Raw genomic sequence first — 20,011 nt, 5'->3', positions numbered from 1 at the left:
CGTTGTAGGGCCATGCATCTGCTCTTGCACAGATGTCAATTTGGGAACGGCGTCTGTGTCTGTGCAGCCACTGCATCCCAATTGACAGCAATGGGACCGTTTGTCTGCATGCGGAGGCACCCGTGCGTGTTTTTTGGCTAATTGTATAGGCTTTTTTTTTTTCTTTTTGGAGGGTGGGGGTAGCATAGGGAAGGGTTAAAACTTCTGTCATTTCTACTGTACTGTCCCTGCTTGGTAGATTGGATAGGAAATCCAACATTTTACAGTTGCCACTAGGATAAGGGGTCAGGGAAATAATTTTAGCCACTAATGGCCTTGGAGGACCAGGGCGATGTCATGACGTCACTTCTGGTTCAGACTGGAAGTACATCTTTTTTTTTGTTAAGTAAAAGATCTTTTTTTTTTAATCTTTTGCTTTTAAAGGTAAAGAAGAGATTTGGGGTCTTTTTGACCCCAGATCTCTCTATAAAGAGAACCTGTCATCCTTATTTCTATTACAAGGGATGTTTTTTATTCTTATAACAAGGAATGTAGTAACATAAAAAAAAAAAAAGGGTTCAGAACAGAAATCTCCCCAACGGGACACAGACAGCAAATAGGACCTGTCAAGGGTTCTAATCCTACCCTTCCCCACTCTAAAATGAAAAAAAAAAAAAAATGTTGGCTTTTTATACATTTTAAAGCTCAATTTGACTTTTACATTTAACAGCTAAATATACTGCATCTGCATCAAAACCAAAGGTGCTTGCAGTTTGTTTACTATAGAAAGCAACCATATGCTGAGTGGAAAAACTGTCCCCTGCCAGCATGCTGTAGAGAAGAACCAAGCCTCGTACACACAATCAGATTGTTGGCAGGGGATTGTCTGTTGACAGACTGTTGTCCTAAAATCTGACCGTTAGTACGCTCCTTCTGACAAATGTTGTCCAACTTTCTGCCAACAAATGTTGGATGACAGGCTAGTAAATTTTCGGTGGACAACGGTCTGTTGTCAGATTTTCATATGGTCAGTACACAAGTCCGTCACACAAAAGTCGAAAGTACAAACACGCATGCTCGGAATCAATGCTCACCAAACGCGAAATTAGCAGAAGGGGCCCAAAGGGTGGCGCTCAAGAGCTGAAATTCCTCGTAGTACGTCACTATGTTTGTGTTTGTTGGCTGACAATTGTGTACCGTTAGCATGCAAGACAAGTTCCTGGCACACGCCCTTTGGACAAAAAGCAGACACTCGATTGGCCAACAATCCGATCGTATTTACGAGATTTTACTCTCTGTGTGGAAGCTGTAGTTTCTCTGCAGAGGTCAGAGCTAGAGTCTACTGAGACAGAGCTAGAGCTATTTAATTAGCAGGGAGCATGTCCTTTGTGCTGACTGGTGAGTTCTAGTTCTTACCCCTGGAAAAAAATGGTAACTTTTAGAAAAATTAAAATAAAAAATTCAGTGTGAGTGAAGTAGTTTTAAAATATGAAAGTTGTTTTGTTTCACTGGGAAGGTGAAATTCAGTGTATATAAAAGTATTATGCTTGACATAAAAGTACACCTTATTCAGTAAATAAACTAAATTTGCTTTTTAATTTTTTTATTACAAATAGAATAACAAGGTCTGTATATGTTTATAACATTTCAACTACCGTATATACTCGAGTATAAGCCGAGGCACCAAATTTTACCACAAAAAACTGGGAAAACTTATTGACTCGAGTATAAGACGAGGGTGAGAAATGCGCAGCTACTGTAAGTGGAAAAGAGGGTCAACAATGCCCATTTTCAGCCTCATTGTGCCCATTTGCAGCCTCACTGTGCCCATTTGCAGCCATAGGTCCCCCGAACTTCAAACTCAGTAGTTAAGGGTTCCTAGATGCCTCCTAGCTGCAGTCAAAATGTGGGGTCTCTGGACCCAAAGGGTCCCGAAATGACATTGCTGCAGATGGACACAGTTGACCGACTTTGGGACCCCGTATCTCGGGGCCACTTGGTGCTAGGAACCCCAAATTTGGTGTGCAGACCCAGTGGAGCTAGCACTATCCAAAGCTGGGGTTCTTAGCACCAAGTGGCCTCGAGATACAGGGCCCCAAATTCGATTCAGAAAATGTCAAGCACTTTTGTGCAGCAGAGAATGAAATTTTCTGAATTATATTGCTAGTTTTGCACACCAAATTTGGGGTTCCTAGCACCAAGTGGCCCCGAGATACGGGGCCCCAAATTCGGTTTGGAAAATGTCATTCTCTGCTGCAGAAAAGTGCTTGACTCGAGTATAAGCCGAGGGGGGCATTTTCAGCACAAAAAAAATGTGCTGAAAAACTCAGCTTATACTCGAATATATAAGGTATACATGAGAACAGGTAGTCCACCCCCCCCCCCCCCATTTCCTCTCATAATGTTAAAATCTTCCTGCCAATATGCATTTTCAGTTATTGAAAATGCTGATCCAAAAGCATCTACAGTGCATCTGGAAAGTATTCAAAACGCTTCACTTTTTTCACATTTTACTATGTTACAGCCTTATTCCAAAATGGATTAAACTAATTATTGTCCTCAAAATTCTACAAACAATACCCCATAATGACCACATGAAAGAAGTTTGCTTGAAATCTTTGCAAATGTATTAAAAATAAAAAACGAAAAAAAATCCCATGTACATAAGTATTCACAGCCTTTGCCATGACACTCAAAATTGTGCTCAGGTTCATTCTGTTTCCACTGATCATCCTTCAGATGTTTCTACAACTTGGAGTCCTCCTGTGGTTGTCTGCCTGTTGGGCGCCCTGGAAGAGGAGTTTAACTCCAAGTACATGTCTCGTGATTATACGCTTGCTCTATGTTGCGCGTAAATTGATTGCTAGATACTGGATTTCTCCTAGGGTGCCCATCAGAGGACAATGGATAAAACAAGTCAAAAACTAACCTATCTCCATAGAAAAGCTTTCAAAAAATTATTTTTAATATGGCAGCCATGGTTGGATGTTCCAGGACTCGCACCACATCAACTAGTGCTAAATCGATTGCTGGAGGGCTGAGGACTATAAGGCAGAACATTATGTTGTTTGAGGGGAGTAGGCACATGAAAATACATATTTGTTCTCTAAAAGGTATCGAAACAGATATAAATGTTCATTTTTAGTTTGACTACAGAGGTTCTAGTTTTATACAGAAGAAGACCTTTACATAGATGTACAGTAAAATTCATACAGGCTGTTTACTACAGGTTACCTCTATAAGTAATAATTTAACCCATTGTTAATAAACTTCCTGTGGGTATTGTGTGTTGACAACAGTACAATTGTACACTGTTATGCATAATATTTACATGCTACTGTTTGTCATATTACTATGTTTTTGAACAATAAAAACCTTTTTCTAAGTTTAAAAAAAAAACAAAACTGTAGGAGCACAAACTAAATTGGAGCCTTTCTCCTGCAGTGAATTAATAAAAAATTTCCTTCGCGCTGGTGGATAAATAATGAATAATAATTGTGACTAAGATATATATAATTACGTGATTCTTATCAAACGGTGAAAAATATTGCAGCAAAATGAAGGTGTTCACATAAACACTAAATGAATAGATATTAGAATAATTTCGCGCAATATTAGCAATAGGTATGTGTGAAATACTGTGTAAACTTACATAGTGACTATATTAGATAATAGTTGCTGCGATTAGGTTGCTGGATTCAGTGATCTGACCCAGCAAACTCTAGGGTCCGTGACCTCTATGTTACAGCCTATAATAATTGCTACTAACTTTGTGATAAAGTGCTGGTGCTATATTAGAGAAGTAAAAGACATATATAAAGCTAGTATAAGATAGTGAAAAAATATCCGTGAATAAAAAACATACTGAAATCTAATGAACACATTCACGTGAATAAGGGCTTATGAGTAAAAAATCTTCCTGTGATTTTTTACTCATAAGCCCTTATTCACGTGAATGTGTTCATTAGATTTCAGTATGTTTTTTATTCACGGATATTTTTTCACTATCTTATACTAGCTTTATATATGTCTTTTACTTCTCTAATATAGCACCAGCACTTTATCACAAAGTTACTAGCAATTATTATAGGCTGTAACATAGAGGTCACGGACCCTAGAGTTTGCTGGGTCAGATCACTGAATCCAGCAACCTAATCGCAGCAACTATTATCTAATATAGTCACTATGTAAGTTTACACAGTATTTCACACATACCTATTGCTAATATTGCGCGAAATTATTCTAATATCTTTCTCCTGCAGTGCCCCTTAGTGGCAGAAATGCATATTTCTCTTGTTTGAGAACTGCATTGGGAATTACAGTGTTACTTGAATAGTATTCCAGCATTTGCTTGTCTTCAGCTTAGACAAGATAAAACTTACAATTATTTGAAGTTCCACCCAAAAATGGAACTTCCACTTTAAGGGACGGTGACCACCTGACATGCCACATTTGGCATGTAATTTTTTTTTGGGGGGGGGGGGGGAGCGGAAACCCTTTTTTAAGAGGGTTCCAGCTTCTTCCCGGGGAACCGCAGGACGACTTGTGTGCTGAGGATGTTGAAGGGGAACCCCCGCCAAAATGAAAAAAAAAATTGACGTAGGGTTCCCCCCTCAACGATACCAGACCCTTCAGTCTGGTATGGATTTTAAGGGGCCCCAAATCCCGGCCCCCACCCTATGTGAATGAGTATGGGGTACATTGTACCCCTATCCATTCACCTTAAAAAAAAGTGTAAAAAATAAACACACTACACAGGTTTTTAAAGTATTTTATTAAAGCAGCTCAGGCTCTTCTCCCTCTTCTGGCGACATGTTCTCTCCATCTTCTCAAAAGAGCAGAAGATAGCGGAGAGAGAGGACAGTGCAGAGAGAAGAAGAACCAGAGAGGGGAGAAGAACCAGAGAGGGGAGAAGAACACGTCGCCAGCAGAGGGAGAAGAGCCGGAGCTGCTTTAATAAATTAATTCAAAAACCTGTAGTGTGTTTATTTGTGACAATTTTTTTGTAGGTGAATGGGTAAGGGTACAATGTACCCCATACTTACCCCATCCTTTTTAAAGGGGGCTTCCAGATTCCGATAAGCCCCCACCCGCAGATCCCGACAACCACCGGCCAGGGTTGTCGGGAAGAGGCCCTTGTCCTCATCAACATGGGGACAAGGTGCTTTGGGTGGGGGCCCACCCTGCCCCAATGCACTCACCCCCCATGTTGAGGGCATGTGGCCTGGTATGGTCCAGGAGGGGAGGGGTGCTCGCTTGTCCCCACCCCCTTTCCTGACCTGCCAGGCTGCGTGCTCGGAAAAGGGTTTGTTATGGATTTTGGGGGGGACCATACCAAAGGGTCTGGTATCGCTGAGGGGGGAACCCTACGCCAATTTTTTTTTCCATTTTGACAAGGGGTTCCCCTTCAACATCTTAAGTCGGATCATCATGATCCGACTTCTGGTGTGACGTCAATTCAAATCAATGGGCTCCCATGGAGAACCATTGATTTTGAATAGAGGAAGAGAAACGCAGCTAAAAGCTAGCGCGGTTAAACACGCATTGACGTCAATGCAAAACAGCCCATAAACTCCACTGCTGATAAAAGTTCAAAAACGTCCATGTGTGCATGGACACATAGGATAACAGAGTGGAGTTTATGGCCTGTTAAAAAAAACGCCCAAACGCCAAAAAACGGCCGTTTATGAGCTTCAGTGTGTATGGAGCATTTACACAAATTCTCATAAAAATTTCATTAAGGTCTATAAATGTCATTAATGTTATATAAATTGAATATAATTTCATAGATATATTGTTTATCATTGGAAAAGAACATATTCCACACTTCTTTTTTTTTTTTTTTTTTACAGAAAAAAAAAAAGGCTTTGAAAAAAAAAATGTTTTTCCCCCCAATTTTTCAGTTTTTTTTTTCTCAGGCCCTCCCATCTTTAATCAGGACTGGAGGAGGGGGGGGGGGCATTGGACCTCTGTAGGGAGACCGCTGCTTTCATTCAGAGAGCAAGGGTCTCTTCTTTCCAAGCTGTCTTTTTCTTTTTTGTGAAAGTTTAAATTTGATTGGCTGTACAGACAGTAGTGCTGCTTTCATTCAATGGGAGTGCAAGTCAAGGAATCTGGCTCCTTTGGGCAATGTTTTGTGCCCGGGTTTATAGCTACCGTTTCTATATATGGCTCAACCATTCAGATTGAATTAAGCTGGTTCATATATCATTTATTACTCCCTGTCTATTGAAACATTGTATCACTCAGTGATCCCCTTAAATGTTACAAGCGCTGTGATAGCTAGCCTGCAGGAAAATCAAAGTGTATTCAGTTTTGATGTCTCCTAATTTGTCGGTATGTAAAATAATTCATTCCTGAAGCTCAATATACTTATTAAGCATTTATAATATGCAGTCAATTGCCGGTCCATTAAAATTAATGCATTTTAAGGATTATACTCTGATTGCAGCTCTGTGTTCTCCACTGTAAGTGTGCAGCAAACCGTCGGCTGAAATAAAGTGCAAAGTCACCCGTCATAAAACTCATCACACAGCAACATACTACTCACTGATGAAACCTTCATAGACGTGGTGCATGCTGTATACAGAAGTGCGCATTACAATTACCGGTGATGGAAAAGAGCAACACCTATAAAGGGAGAGTCTCAGGATTTTCAGTTATTTTAGCATTTGCCTGGAGTTCAGTATTACATAGTTACATACAGTGGAACCTCAGATTGTGAGTAACGCGGTTAACAAGTGTTTCGCAATACGAGCACTGTATTTTTAAAAATCATAACTTGGTTTGCTAGTGTTGTCTCGCAAAACGAGCACGATTCAGGCCAAAGCAGTGTGCAGTACCACTTTTGGCCTGCGGTGGGGGGTGCCGGAGCCGAGCAGAGCCAAAAGTCGCCAATCGGCGCTGTTCGAAAATGCACGGAAAGCCCCGAGGACACTTTGGCTGATCTTGGGTAGGAAGTCTTCTCGAGGTTTTCCGAGATCACCCGAAGTATCCTCGGGGCTTTTCGGCCGTTTCCGAGGCTCTCCGGCGCCCCCCCACCTCTGGCCACATGCGGTATTGCATCCCATTGAAGTCAATGCGGAACAAATTATTTTCGCTTCCATTGTCTTTATTCAACCTTACTAACTATGTAACTATTGACTTCAATGGGAAAACTCGCTTTGGATTACGAGCATACTCCTGGAACGGATTATGCTCGAAATCCGAGGTTCCACTTTAGTTACATAGTTACATAGTAGGTGAGGTCGAAAAAAGACACAGGTTAGATTACAGATTAGCAGCTAAATCTTTAGTGGAAATACATATAAAGGACCTTTTTTTTTGTATTTCTGTCAGTCCTGAGTTGTAAGCAGCCCTATCAGACAACAAAGCCAAGTTGACCTGATTTTAAAGCTGAACTCCAGGCTTACCTTTAGCTTAGCACAGTTGTATAGCCTCCCCTCCATACTGAAGTTGCTTACTCCGTTTTTACTGCACACTGCAAGCTTCTCATAGTGTGCATTAGAAGCTGCAGCACATCAGATAAAGCCTGCCTCATTTCTTGCCTGGGGGACATCTATTATCATTTAGCCATTTCCTCCCCAGTCTTATTGTAACTGGCCCTGCCCCTTGAATTAATTGAATCTCAGTTCCAATCATGGAAGCTCTGCATCACATGTGGGTGTTACCTAGGGTGGTCTGCATGTAAATATAGTCTGCCCAGGAATGTCCACTCCTCCACACTGACATCCATCAACGCATGAGCCAGCCCACTGCATACAGTACTTAATGGGTTGAGGGCTCTTGATAGGGGTATGGAGGCAGGGTGCTGAGATATTTTCAGCAAGATACAGTGAGGGAAAAAAGTATCTGATCCCCTCCTGATTTTGTACATTTGCCCAGTGACAAAGAAATTATCGGTCTATAATTTTAATGGTAGGTTTATTTTAACAGTGAGAGACAAAATAACAAAAATATCCAGAAAAACGCATTTCAAAAAAGTTAAAAATTGTTTTGCATTTTAATGAGTGAAATAAGTATTTGATCCCCTATCAATCAGGAAGATATCTGGCTCCCAGGTGTCTTCTATACGGGTAACAAGCTGAGATTAGGAGCACTAGCTTAAAGGGAGTGCTCCTAATCTCAGCTTGTTACCTGTATAAAAAACACCTGTCCACAGAAGCAATTAATCAATCAGCTTCCAATCTCTTCACCATGGCCAAGACCAAAGAGTTGTCCAAGGATGTCAGGGACAAGATTGTAGCCTTACACAAGGCTGGAATGGGCTACAAAACCATCGCCAAGCAGCTTGATAAAAGGGTGATAACAGTTGGTGCGATTATTCTTAAAGGAAAGAAACACAAAATAACTGCCAATCTCGCTCGGTCTGGGTCTTCATGCAAGATCTCATCTCGTGGAGTTTCAATGACCATGAGAATGGTGAGGAATCAGCCCAAAACTACACGGGAGAATCTTGCCAATGATCTCAAGGCAGTCGGGACCATAGCCACCAAGAAAACAATTGGTAACACACTACGCCATGAACAACTGATATGCTGCAGCACCCGCAAGGTCCCCCTGCTCAAGAAAGCACATGTACAGGCCAATAAAAATAGGTGACCCAGAGGGTTGGGTGTGTCATTGCCATCATCCCTTGGAAGATTTAGAAACAAATATATACCTCAACGTGGGATTTTTAAGGCAATGTACAGGCCTGTCTGAAGTTTGATAATGAACATCTGAATGATTCAGAGGAGAACTGGGTGAAAGTGTTGTGGTCAGATGAGACCAAAATCAAACTTTTTGGCATCAACTCAGTTTGCCGTGTTTGGAGGAGGAGGAATGCTGCCTATGACTCCAAGAAAACAATCCCCACCGTCAAACATGCAGGTGGAAACATTATGCTTTGGGGGTGTTTTTCTGCTAAAGGGACAGAACAACTTCACCGCATCAAAGGGACAATGGACAGGACCATGTACCATCAAATCTTGGGTGAGAACCTCCTTCCCTCAGCCAGGGCATTGAAAATGGGTCATGGGTGGGTATTCCAGCATGACAACGACCCAAAACACACAGCCAAGGCAACAAAGGAGTGGCTCAAGAAGAAGCACATTAAGGTCCTGGAGTGGCCTAGCCAATCTCCAGACCTTAATCCCATAGAAATTTGTGGAGGGAGCTGAAGTTTCGAGTTACCAAACGTCAGCCCTGAAATCTTAATGACTTGGAGAGGATCTGCAAAGAGGAGCGGGACAAAATCCCTCCTGAGATGTGTGCAAACCTGGTGGTCAACTACAAGAAACGTCTGACCTCTGTGATCGCCAACAAGGGTTTTGTCACCAAGTACTAAGTCATGTTTATGAAGGGGTTAAATACTTATTTCACTCATTAAAATGCAAATCATGATCTGCCTGAAATTCATAGTAATGCAAAGTGATGATGCCAATATGTCTAAAATAAGGTATGTAATGAATACTAATATCCACATCTCCCCCAATAACATCCACATCTCCCCCCACTGTAATATCCACATCTCCCCACTTGCTTGCAGTTGAGGTGGGTGATGATGATGTCAGCACGCCGCTCACCTAGGCCGCCGGCGGGTGTACCAAGATGGCCGCCGCTCTGGAGCTAGGCCGAAGCCGTGGCCTTTCCAAAGGCTGAGGCAGCGGAGTGCTCCGCGGATCGCGTGTGTGCCGATCCGAACAGGATGACCTGTTTGGATCACGGATCAGTGACGATCCGTTGCACCCCTACCACTTAGGGACCAGAAGGTTCTACCCCCTTAAAGCGGTGTTCCGCCCAAAAAATGAAAAGCCAGCAGCTACACATACTGCAGCTGCTGGCTGTTAACCACCAGCTGCCCGCCCACTGTCATATGACGGCGGGACGAGGCAGCTGTTGTTCTGGGCGGACGTCATATGATGTGATCACCCTCCCGAGCCACTAGGGGGCGCGCGCGTGCCCACCGCGTTGCTCGGGACCCGATGCGCGTGCCCGGCGGCCCGCAATGTCCGCCGGGCACCCGCGATTGCCGGGTAACAGAGCAGGACCGTGGATCTGTGTGTGTAAACACACAGATCCACGTCCTGTCAGAGGACAGGAGACCGATGGTGTGTCCCTTGTACATAGGGACACTGATCAGTCACCTCCCCCAGTCAGTCCCCTCCCCCCACAGTTAGAATCACTCCCCTAGGACACACATTAACCCCTCGATCACCCCCTAGTGTTAACCCCTTCCCTGCCAGTCACATTTACACAGTAATCAATGCATTTTTTTAGCACTGATCGCTGTATAAATGTGAATGGTCCCAAAAATGTGTAAAAAGTGTCTGGTATGTCCGCTGCAATATTGCAGTCACAATAAAAATCGCGGATCGCCGCCTTTACTAGTAAAAAATAAATAAATAAAAATGCTATACATCTTTTCCCTATTTTGTAGATGCTATAACTTTTGCGCAAACCAATCAATATACGCTTATTGCGATTTTTTTACCAAAAATATGTAGAAATATACATATCGGCCTAAACTGAGGTAAAAATTTGTTTAAAAAAAAAAAAATTGGATATTTATTATAACAAAAAGTAAAAAATATTGTGTTTTTTCAAACTTGTCCCTCTTCTTTTGTTTATAGCGCAATAAATAAAAACCACAGAGATGATCAAATACCACCAAAAGAAAGCTCTATTTGTGGGGAAAAATGTATAAAAATGTCATTAGGGTGCAGTGTTGCATGACCGCGCAATTGTCATTCAAAGTGCGACAGCGCTGAAAGCTGAAAAATGGTCTGGGCAGGAAGGGGGTGAAAGTGCCCTGTATTGAGGTGGTTAACAATAGGACACTTACCTGTCCTGGAGTCCCGCAATGTCGGCACCGCAGATGATGTTTCCATCAGCTGTCGGATGCTGCCGTCGCCATTGCGGGTAAGGGTACCTCGCAGTGTAGCCTTACGGCTTCACGCCGGGAACCCTACTGCGCATGCGCGAGGCCCTGCTTCTCTCACCTACTGGCCCGGCGACACAGAGGGGAGGAGGAGGGAGCCCCGTGGTGATGTCATGGGCCGCAGCCCGGACTCCTGGAAGTGGGAACAGGATGCCTGTCTTTGTGGCACCAGAGGGGGGAGAGGAGACAAATGAGCGGAAGTTCCACTTTTAGGTGGAACTCCGCTTTAGTGACCAGGTAATTTTTTTGCGATACGGCACTGTGTTACTTTAACTGACAATTGCGCGGTCATGCGACACTGTACACAAATAAAATTGATGTCCTTTTTTTTCCAGAAATAGAGCTTTCTTTTTTGTGCCATTTGATCACCTCTGCGGTTTTTATTTTTTGCACTATAACCAAAAAAAGAGCGACAATTTTGAAAAAAAAAACAATATTTTTTACTTTCTGCTATACACATATCCAAAAAAAAAATATATATATAAAAAACAAACTTATTCATTGGTTTAGTCCAATATGTATTCTTCTACATATTTTTGGTAAAAAAGAAAAAAAATTGCAATAAACGTATATTAATTGGTTTGTGCAAAACTTACAGCGTATATTTATGGCATTTTTATTATTATTTTTTTTTTATTTACTAGTAATGGCGGTGATCAGCGATTTTTAGCGGGATTGTGGCGCATATTGCGGCGGACAGATCGGACACTTTTGACACTTTTTTGGGACCATTGACATTTATACAGCAATCAGCGCAATAAATAGCCACTGATTACTGTATAAATGTCACTGGCAGGGAAGGGGCTAACACTAGGGGGCGATCAAGGGGTTAAGTGTTCCCTAGAGATGTGTTTTTAACTGTGGGGGGAGGGGACTGACTAGGAGTACAGAGAGATCGCTGTTCCTGATCACTAGGAACAGAAGATCTCACTGTGCTCTCCTGTCAGAACAGGGATCTGCTTTGTTTACATTGGCAGATCCCCGTTCTGCCTCCCTGAGGAGCGATCGCGGGTGGCCGGCGGACATCGCGGCCGCCGGACCCACGCATCGGCTTCCCCGTTGTGCGTGCCCACAGTGTCTCGTGCATGAAACAACATACGGGTATGTCGTTTTGTGCAATAGGGCCACCCTGCCGCAGTATATATGCAGCGGGTGGTCATTAAGTCGTTAATTAGTACAGTTTTCGCCCGAAAAAAATCGTAAGAGCAAGACTACACATGCTCAGAAACGAAAGAATACATTACAAAACAATTCAAAACATCACTTCTGAAGTTGCATTCTGTCATACGAGAATTTTCGTAAGTTGAGTAACCTCTTTATTTTCTTTTTTTTTTTTTAATCAAAACTTTTTTTTTTTTTTTTTATCTCCGATGCAGAGAATAATCAATCATACAAGCACAATACAAACTGTAATAATGCTTAAAGAAATCACATTCCGTCAGAAGTATATAAAGCAAATCTTCATACATATCAATATAATTTGCTCTGCATCAGACCATAACAATTCAAGTAACTTTTATCACTATTGTTAAACAACCTATGTATTAAAACATTATCTTTTTCTAACCTCTTTATTTTCGATATGAGCCTAGCATGACAAAAAATAAAAAATAAAAAAAAAAAATCGGACAATTATTCGTCCGAAAATCCGATTGTGTGTACCAGGCTTAATTCAGCACTGTTCCCTGAATCTCAGAAAGTGCTGCATAATTACAGAAGTTCTGAAGTATGGTAAGGAAAAGCTATATCCTGAAACATGGGGAAGGGTCTTATATCCTAATGCTGGCCATACGCTATACGAAAAATCGGCCAAACCCATTTTCGAAAAAACGAACGTCCGCCCGTGACCGCAAACGATTGTGCCATCATGTAATTACCGATAAATCGTTCAGTGGACATAAATAAATAATTTTTTGTTCGTTTTTTTTACATATACCTAGTGCAGAGAATTCAGACGGGAAACCCATTAACCTTTCAATTTATCGTTCGTTCGGCATAAAATTTCCAACCTTGTCCTTAGTTTTTTCGTCTCAAAAACGTCCCAACGATTATCGATTTTGTCGCCATTAACTGGGCGAAAAAACGAACGAATGGTCTAAATGACCGATTTTTGCCCGATTTTTCGTATAGTGTATGGCCAGCATTACTATCAAGAGACTTCAGAGGAGATATATAATTTAAGACCGGAAATCCTCCTTAATAAATAATAAAAAAAAAAAGAAAAAAAAAAAAAGATTGGTCAGGACTCACAATTACACGCTCTGTCTTCGGCCATAAAAAAAATGCTGATTTTTGAAAGCTTGCTGTGCATCACAAATGGCTCAGATTCTCATGATGCAAGTCTTGCATATTTAATGATGAAATAATGCACAGCGGATGCCAGTAAAGAAGGTTTATGTGGACAGTACACAGCAATAATGACTTATGGGGATCTATACAAAGAACAGAATGGCTGAGGAGCACTGTGTAATATGTGTAAATAAATACGTAGTACATTAATACACAATATGATTAATAAGCAATGAGTATATTAAACACGTACACTTCGGGAAGATTTACCCCCCTTCAAGATGACCAGGCCATTTTTTTGCGATACGGCGCTGCGTTACTTTAATTGACAATTGCGTGGTCATGCAATTCTGTATATAAATTACATTTATTATGTCCTTTAAATTAAATCCACCCTGGTGATCAGTGCTAAAAATATACACTGTCACTGCACTAATGACACTGGCTGGGAAGGGGTTAAACATCTAGTGCAATCGTAGGGTTAAATGTGTGCCTAACCAGTGTTTATGTGTGTACTGTGAGGTGCTTTTACTAAGGGATATACTGATTTTTATTCCCTGCTTTGCAGGGAAACAAAAACCAGTACATCCCTGCTGATAGTCAGAGCTCTGTCCTGCCTTCCTCCTTGCCGATCAGCGGGTGCCAGTGGACATCCATTGGCCGGCACCTGCTGATCGGCTTGTGCTGTGACTAATCACAACACAGGCGGCGTGCCCCCCACCCGGAAGTGCAGAATCACTGCAGTCAGCAAGTGGTTAAGGTACATCAGCCAATCCCATACCTCCAAATTTTTTTTAGATGGGAACGAAAGGGCACCTATTAGCAAAAGTATGTAGGCATAGACCCCCTTAAGCACTTGCCCACCAGCTACCATCATTATACTGCGGCAGGTCGGCAGGATCCCGCAAACTGTCATAACTATACGTCGATCCCTATAAGCGGGATAGCAGGCGCGCGCACGCTGCACAGCGGGAGTGCCGATGCTCATGACCGTCAGTCGCAATGACCGCCAGCCATGAGCGATCACGGGCACGAGAGGCAGGACAGGGACTTGTGTGTGTAAACATACACATCCCAGTTCTGTGAAGAGAGGAGAGGAGAGAGAGATCATGAGTTCCTACGAGCTGGGAACTACGATCTCTCATCTCCTATAGTCAGTCCCATCCCCCACAGTTAGAACACACACCCAGGGAACACAGTTAACCCCTTGATCGCCCCTAGTGTTAACCCCTTCCCTGCCAGTGACATTTATACAGTAATCAGTGCATTTTTATAGCACTGATCGCTGTATAATTGTCAGTCGACCCAAAAATGTGTCAAAAGTGTCCTATGTGTCCGCCATAATGTCGCAGTCTCGATAAAAATCACAGATTGCCGACATTACTAGTAAAAAAAAATAATAATAATAAAAGTGCCATACATCTATGCCCTATTTTGTAGATGCTATTACTTTTGCGCAAACCAATCAACATACAGTTTTTGTGATTTTTATTATCAAAAATATGTAGAAGAATACATATCGGCCTAAACTGAGAAAAAAATTAGCTTTTTAAAAAAATAAAAAAAAAGTGGCTATTACAGCAAAAAGTACAAAATATTGTGTTTTTTTTTTTCAAAATTGCCGCTTTTTTTGTTTATAGCGCAAAAAATAAAAACTGCAGAGATGATCAAATACCACCAAAGGACAGCTTTATTTGTGGGAAAAAAAGGACGTAAATTTTGTTTACACGACTGCACAATTGTCAGTTAAAGCGACGCAGTGCCGTATCACAAAAAATGGCCTGGTCATTGAGCAGCCAAATCTTCCAGGGCCTGAAGTGGTTAAAGAAAAATTGTACAAAAAAAAAAAGAATTCGTTAAACCCACAAGTGCTTTTTTTTTTACCACTACTATTCCTTTATATTGGCTTTTGAAATTTACAAATACAGCAATTTAGAAATTAGATGAAAGGTTTAGTGCTGGGAAACACTTTTTGAAAGGTAAATATTGCATTTTATATCCAACTATAAAGATCAGGGCCGAATTAAGAACATCATGGGCCTGGTGCTGAGGATTATGGTGGGGCTTTTTATAAGACAATAAAATAAAAAAATAATTACAAAATGCAAACAATTTTTTGTTATAGCAAATTCAATTAAATAGAAAGAGGGAGAGAGAATGCACATGAGCATGCGTGGAAGTGACAGCAACACAGCCCGGCCAATGCAAGTGAACAAAGGCACAGAACACAGAAGGAAGCCCGGGTGAAGATGGAAGCGCCCGGGACCCACCGGATTGATCACAGTGCAGCACTGGCTCAGTCTGACAGGTAAGTGTACCCTAATGTGCTAATATGCTGTGCATACTAGTAAATTATGGCATAACCTACCTCAGGGCCAACAACATTTCAAAAATATTTTCAGGGACACTTTTTTTTTTCCCAGTAGTATATTTAGAGTAGCTGAAATCCCCTATGTTCCTCTATACATCACAGTAGTAATCACAAAATTATCCACTTCAGCCCCAGAAGGATTTACCCCCTTCCTGACCAGTGCGTTTTTTGCGATTCGGCACTGCGTTGCTTTAACTGACAAGCGCGCAGTCGTGCGACCTGGCTCCCAAACAAAATTGACGTCCTTTTTTTCCCCACAAATAGAGCTTTCTTTTGGTGGTATGTGATCACCTCTGCAATTTTTTATTTTTTGCGCTATAAACAAAGTAAGAGCGACAATTTTGAAATAAAAAGCATTATTTTTTACATTTTGCTATAATAAATATCCCCAAAAAATATATAAAAAAACATTTTTTTCCTCAGTTTAGGCGGATACGTATTCTTCTACATATTTTTGGTAAAAAAAAAAAAAAAAATCGCAATAAGCGTTTATTGATTGGTTTGCGCAAAAGTTATAGCGTTTACAAAAGTATGTACAGGAGAGGGGTGTGGAGGGTATGACAGTGGGCAGTATGTACAGGAGAGGAGTGTGGAGGGTATGACAGTGGGCAGTATGTACAGGAGAGGAGTGTGGAGGGTATGACAGTGGGCAGTATGTACAGGAGAGGAGTGTGGAGGGTATGACAGTGGGCAGTATGTACAGGATAGGAGTGTGGAGGGTATGACAGTGGGCAGTATGTACAGGATAGGAGTGTGGAGGGTATGACAGTGGGCAGTATGTAGAGGATAGGAGTGTGGAGGGTATGACAGTGGGCACTATGTACAGGATAGGAGTGTGGAGGGTATGACAGTGGGCACTATGTACAGGATAGGAGTGTGGAGGGTATGACAGTGGGCACTATGTACAGGTGAGGAGGATGAAGGAATCTGGGAAGGAAAAATGTAAAGGTTTGTGGAAGGATGTTTAGGGACTGCGTAGTGGTTAAGTGGGCCATACATGAATTGAAATGAAGCCAATTAAGCAGAGACCAGCCATAGTCGATCTATGTATGGGCTAGTTGGTTGTACACAAGTCAATCTATTAATCGACTTGAGTACAACTAGCCTGTCAGGTTTTTCCCAAAACAATCAGTGCTGCCAGCTATAGTTAACAACACTGATCATTGTATTGTGTGGGTAGGGAAGGCTCCCCACTGGCAGAAAACAATAACACTGCGGGAGTGGTTCCCGCATCCACAGTTCGGCAGGTGATTGGGTGTGTGGGGATAGGCTGGGGAGAGAGGTCTGTCAGCAGGGGGGTGTAAGGTGGTCATGGAGGGATATCAATCAGCGGGTGGGGGGGGATTGACTGGGAGTGATATCTTTTGGAGTAGGGCCTGTCATCTGCAGTTTAGGAAATGGTCACCTGTAAAATATGTTGAAGGGAGATGACTAACATGGGAAGTGGCTGGGGAGTGACCTGGTTGGTGGTGAGTGTGAAATGGATGATGTGTTTCACGTTTCTTTCACATTTGCAGTAATGCTTACTGCCCTCTGAAAAGTGATCTGTGGTGTATTGCTTTTCAACGAGTGGTATAGCAGCAGCCGACAGCCGTTCATGAGGTACTACTGCCGCCTACTTGTTTTTTTTTTTTATATTGCTGAATGGTAGTTGTACATTGTTGGACTATGCTGCTACTGCGAGCGAGTTTGGCTTGCAGTTGCAGAGTGGCCCCATGGAAATCAATAGGCGAGTGTGACAGGCGGTGCTGCCTGTCAAACTCTGCAGGCTCCAAGCTGTCCAATGAGCTCAGTGCTCTGACAAGAAGTGAGGAGAGGCACTGTGAGCTCATCATCTCAGTCTTCTGCAAACAGAGAGTGCCAGCTTGTATTTAAACTGGCCGCTCTGTATAGTATATAGCTTCTGACAGGCTGTGCAAGGAGCCCCGTATATCCAGAACCATAGATGATAGGAACCCCAAATTTTGACCAGTGGTTGAGTAGGTCTTCAGCTACCTACCCCCAAATTTGGGCTCTATGTGACCCCTGATTTTTTTTTTTTAAATGGGCCTATCTTAAGGTAAGGGGCCTGGAGCTGCAGCTCCAATAGCCCCTATGGTAATCCGGCCCTGCCTGTAGTAACATATGTGATGCATAGCTCCCAACTGTCCCTGATTTGGAGCAATGTCCCTCTGTCCCTCTTTCTTCCTCATTTGTCCCTCATTTTGGTCTGATCCATATAGTTGTATATAAAATGCACTTTTTATCTTTCAAAATGTGTTTCCCCGCGCTAATCCTTTCATCCAAATTATAAATTGCTGCATTTGGAAATTTTAAAAGCCAATATAAAGGAAAAGTAGTTGCAAAAAAGTCCCCTTTGGATTTAATTAACCTTTTTTTTGGTTAATTCTCCTTTAAGGGGGTGTGGCAAGGGGCGTGTCATATGCCTACATACATTTGCTAGTAGGTGTCCCTTATTTCCATCTCAAAATGTTGGGAGGTATGTGTGATGCCAAATGGAAGTTAAAGTGTTACTAAACCCAGGACCCTGCATTCACTATATCTGGTCTCCCACAGTACACAGAACATGGAAATGCAATAGTTTTAGTAAATATAAACTGCTTAATGCCTTTTTTCATCAACAGTTAGAGCAGTCTTGTGACTTGTGTCAGTGTCTGGCTAAAGCTTGTAGGAAGAGTTTTCATTTTCCCCCGATTGTTCTATAAGGCTGCAGGACCCCTGACCTTCTCTCTGGACAGTGCTGATTGGCCTTGTGCTAATCACATGCTTCTCCCAAGTAAAAAAAAAAACTCTCTAGCAATACACACCAAACTGAGCATGTGCAGCCTGTCCCCTAATGCTCTGTTCTATCAGGAGATGGATTGGAGTCAGTGGAAGTAGAGGAGGATCAGAGGGACAGGATCACACAGCCTTTATACACAATGCAGAGGATTAACCCCTTATTCCACAGTGAGTATAACAGGTATGCTTTACTGCGTATACAGACAGGTTTTACTGTTGTGGGTTTAGTAACACTTCGGGTTCATGCTGGTGGTGGGACATGCATCCAAAATTCCCAGTAGTGTTAGACGAAGTGTAGGAATGCAAGGATTCTTCTTGACATTCTGCATCAGAACTTGCTGGAGAGGTAAGTATGGGCAGTCTACTTTTGCAGACACACAAATATAAAATAAAAACTAGCATTTCCCTTTAAATATCTTTCCGCAGTATTTGGCAAGGTAAATGAAATTAGATCACTGCAAAGGGGCGCCCAGTGATACCGTATTCTTTATATTGTCTGATTAATTTTCTTTCCCAGCTCGGTCACATGCTGCCAGCGTTATTGTGGAAACATCTAACACCAGCGATATATGGAATATCTCGCAGAGAGGATTACCAGAATTTAATTTTAAGAGCAAATCCCATCTTTGAACACAAATCTCTAGAACAAGAGGATTCGGAGAAATTTGGAAATATAATTTATACAAGAAACAGGAAATTACGGGAAGAGGTTACATTAGAATAGTAATTTGAAGACTATATTGCGCCCCTTGACTTAACAGCAGTGAAGGTACCTGCCTCTGATTTAGGAGATGAGAAGTGCAAAATGAAATTATGCTTAATTGTTTTTCTATAACATTAGCTAAACCGATGTTCTAGAAATGCAGATACAAGGCACAGATCAGGATATTAAACGGACCCTCTCGCAATAGTAATATGAAATCTATTTTTCCAACCTGTTTGTAAAGATGCAAATTTTATGGGAATAATCCTTGTCCTTATCCAAGTCAGCAAGTCCCAATAATATTATTCTGACAGGTTGCCTTTAAAGAGAACCTGTCTGCTTGTAACAATTGTTAAAAAGCTTCATAGGAAAAACCATTATAAACACTTACCTATGCTGCAGCCCACGCCACTGTCCTCTTCTGTGTTCAAAAGATACTAGTGCCTAAAGAATCCAGCATCCAACATTTCCCCTTGTGTCAGGGGCAGGCATGTACTGGCCATCGGGACTACAGGGAGTTTCCTGGTGGGCCGATGGCTCAGTGGGCCTATTTCAGTGACAGTGGACCGCCGCCTCCCTCCGGTCCTCTGTCCCCCCCACAGTGCTCACCTCCTCTCCCTGGCTAGTTATGCAGCGCGCCTGAATACAGACATGATGCTCAGTGGTCAACACTGAGAAGCTCATCATACGATCCGGAAGGAGGGTGGCCTCATTTTCCTGCCTAATCTTGTCCCATTGGGGGGGGGCGCCAAACTGATTCTTTGCCCCAGGTGAAATAATGTCTAACTTCCCCACTGGTACTGCCTATAAGAGAAATAATGTAGAACGGCTAATGGCTAGTGGGGGGGGGGGGGCTTGGGTGGCAGGCCGGGGGAGGCGGGTTTGTCCAGCTGGCATGGGAGAGACCTGTCAAAGTGGGCCAGTCTGGATGAAGTCCAGGGCCAAATTTTTGTCCCAGTCCAGCCCT

The 20,011-nt window shown here is 42.3% G+C and overlaps 1 protein-coding gene across 6 annotated transcripts in view; it reads right to left on the bottom strand.

Annotated features, from left to right (window-relative positions):
• ADAM22 (ADAM metallopeptidase domain 22) overlaps window positions 1-20,011 on the bottom strand; it is a 419,533-nt gene that overhangs the window by 254,453 nt on the left and 145,069 nt on the right. The window lies entirely within an intron of this gene.

This window comes from Aquarana catesbeiana, linkage group LG05, assembly GCF_042186555.1.
Source record: "Aquarana catesbeiana isolate 2022-GZ linkage group LG05, ASM4218655v1, whole genome shotgun sequence".
In the NCBI taxonomy this organism is placed as follows: Eukaryota; Metazoa; Chordata; class Amphibia; order Anura; family Ranidae; genus Aquarana; species Aquarana catesbeiana.
The sequence above is the reverse complement of the archived record's forward strand: the minus strand, read 5'-3'. Positions and strand labels throughout refer to the sequence as shown.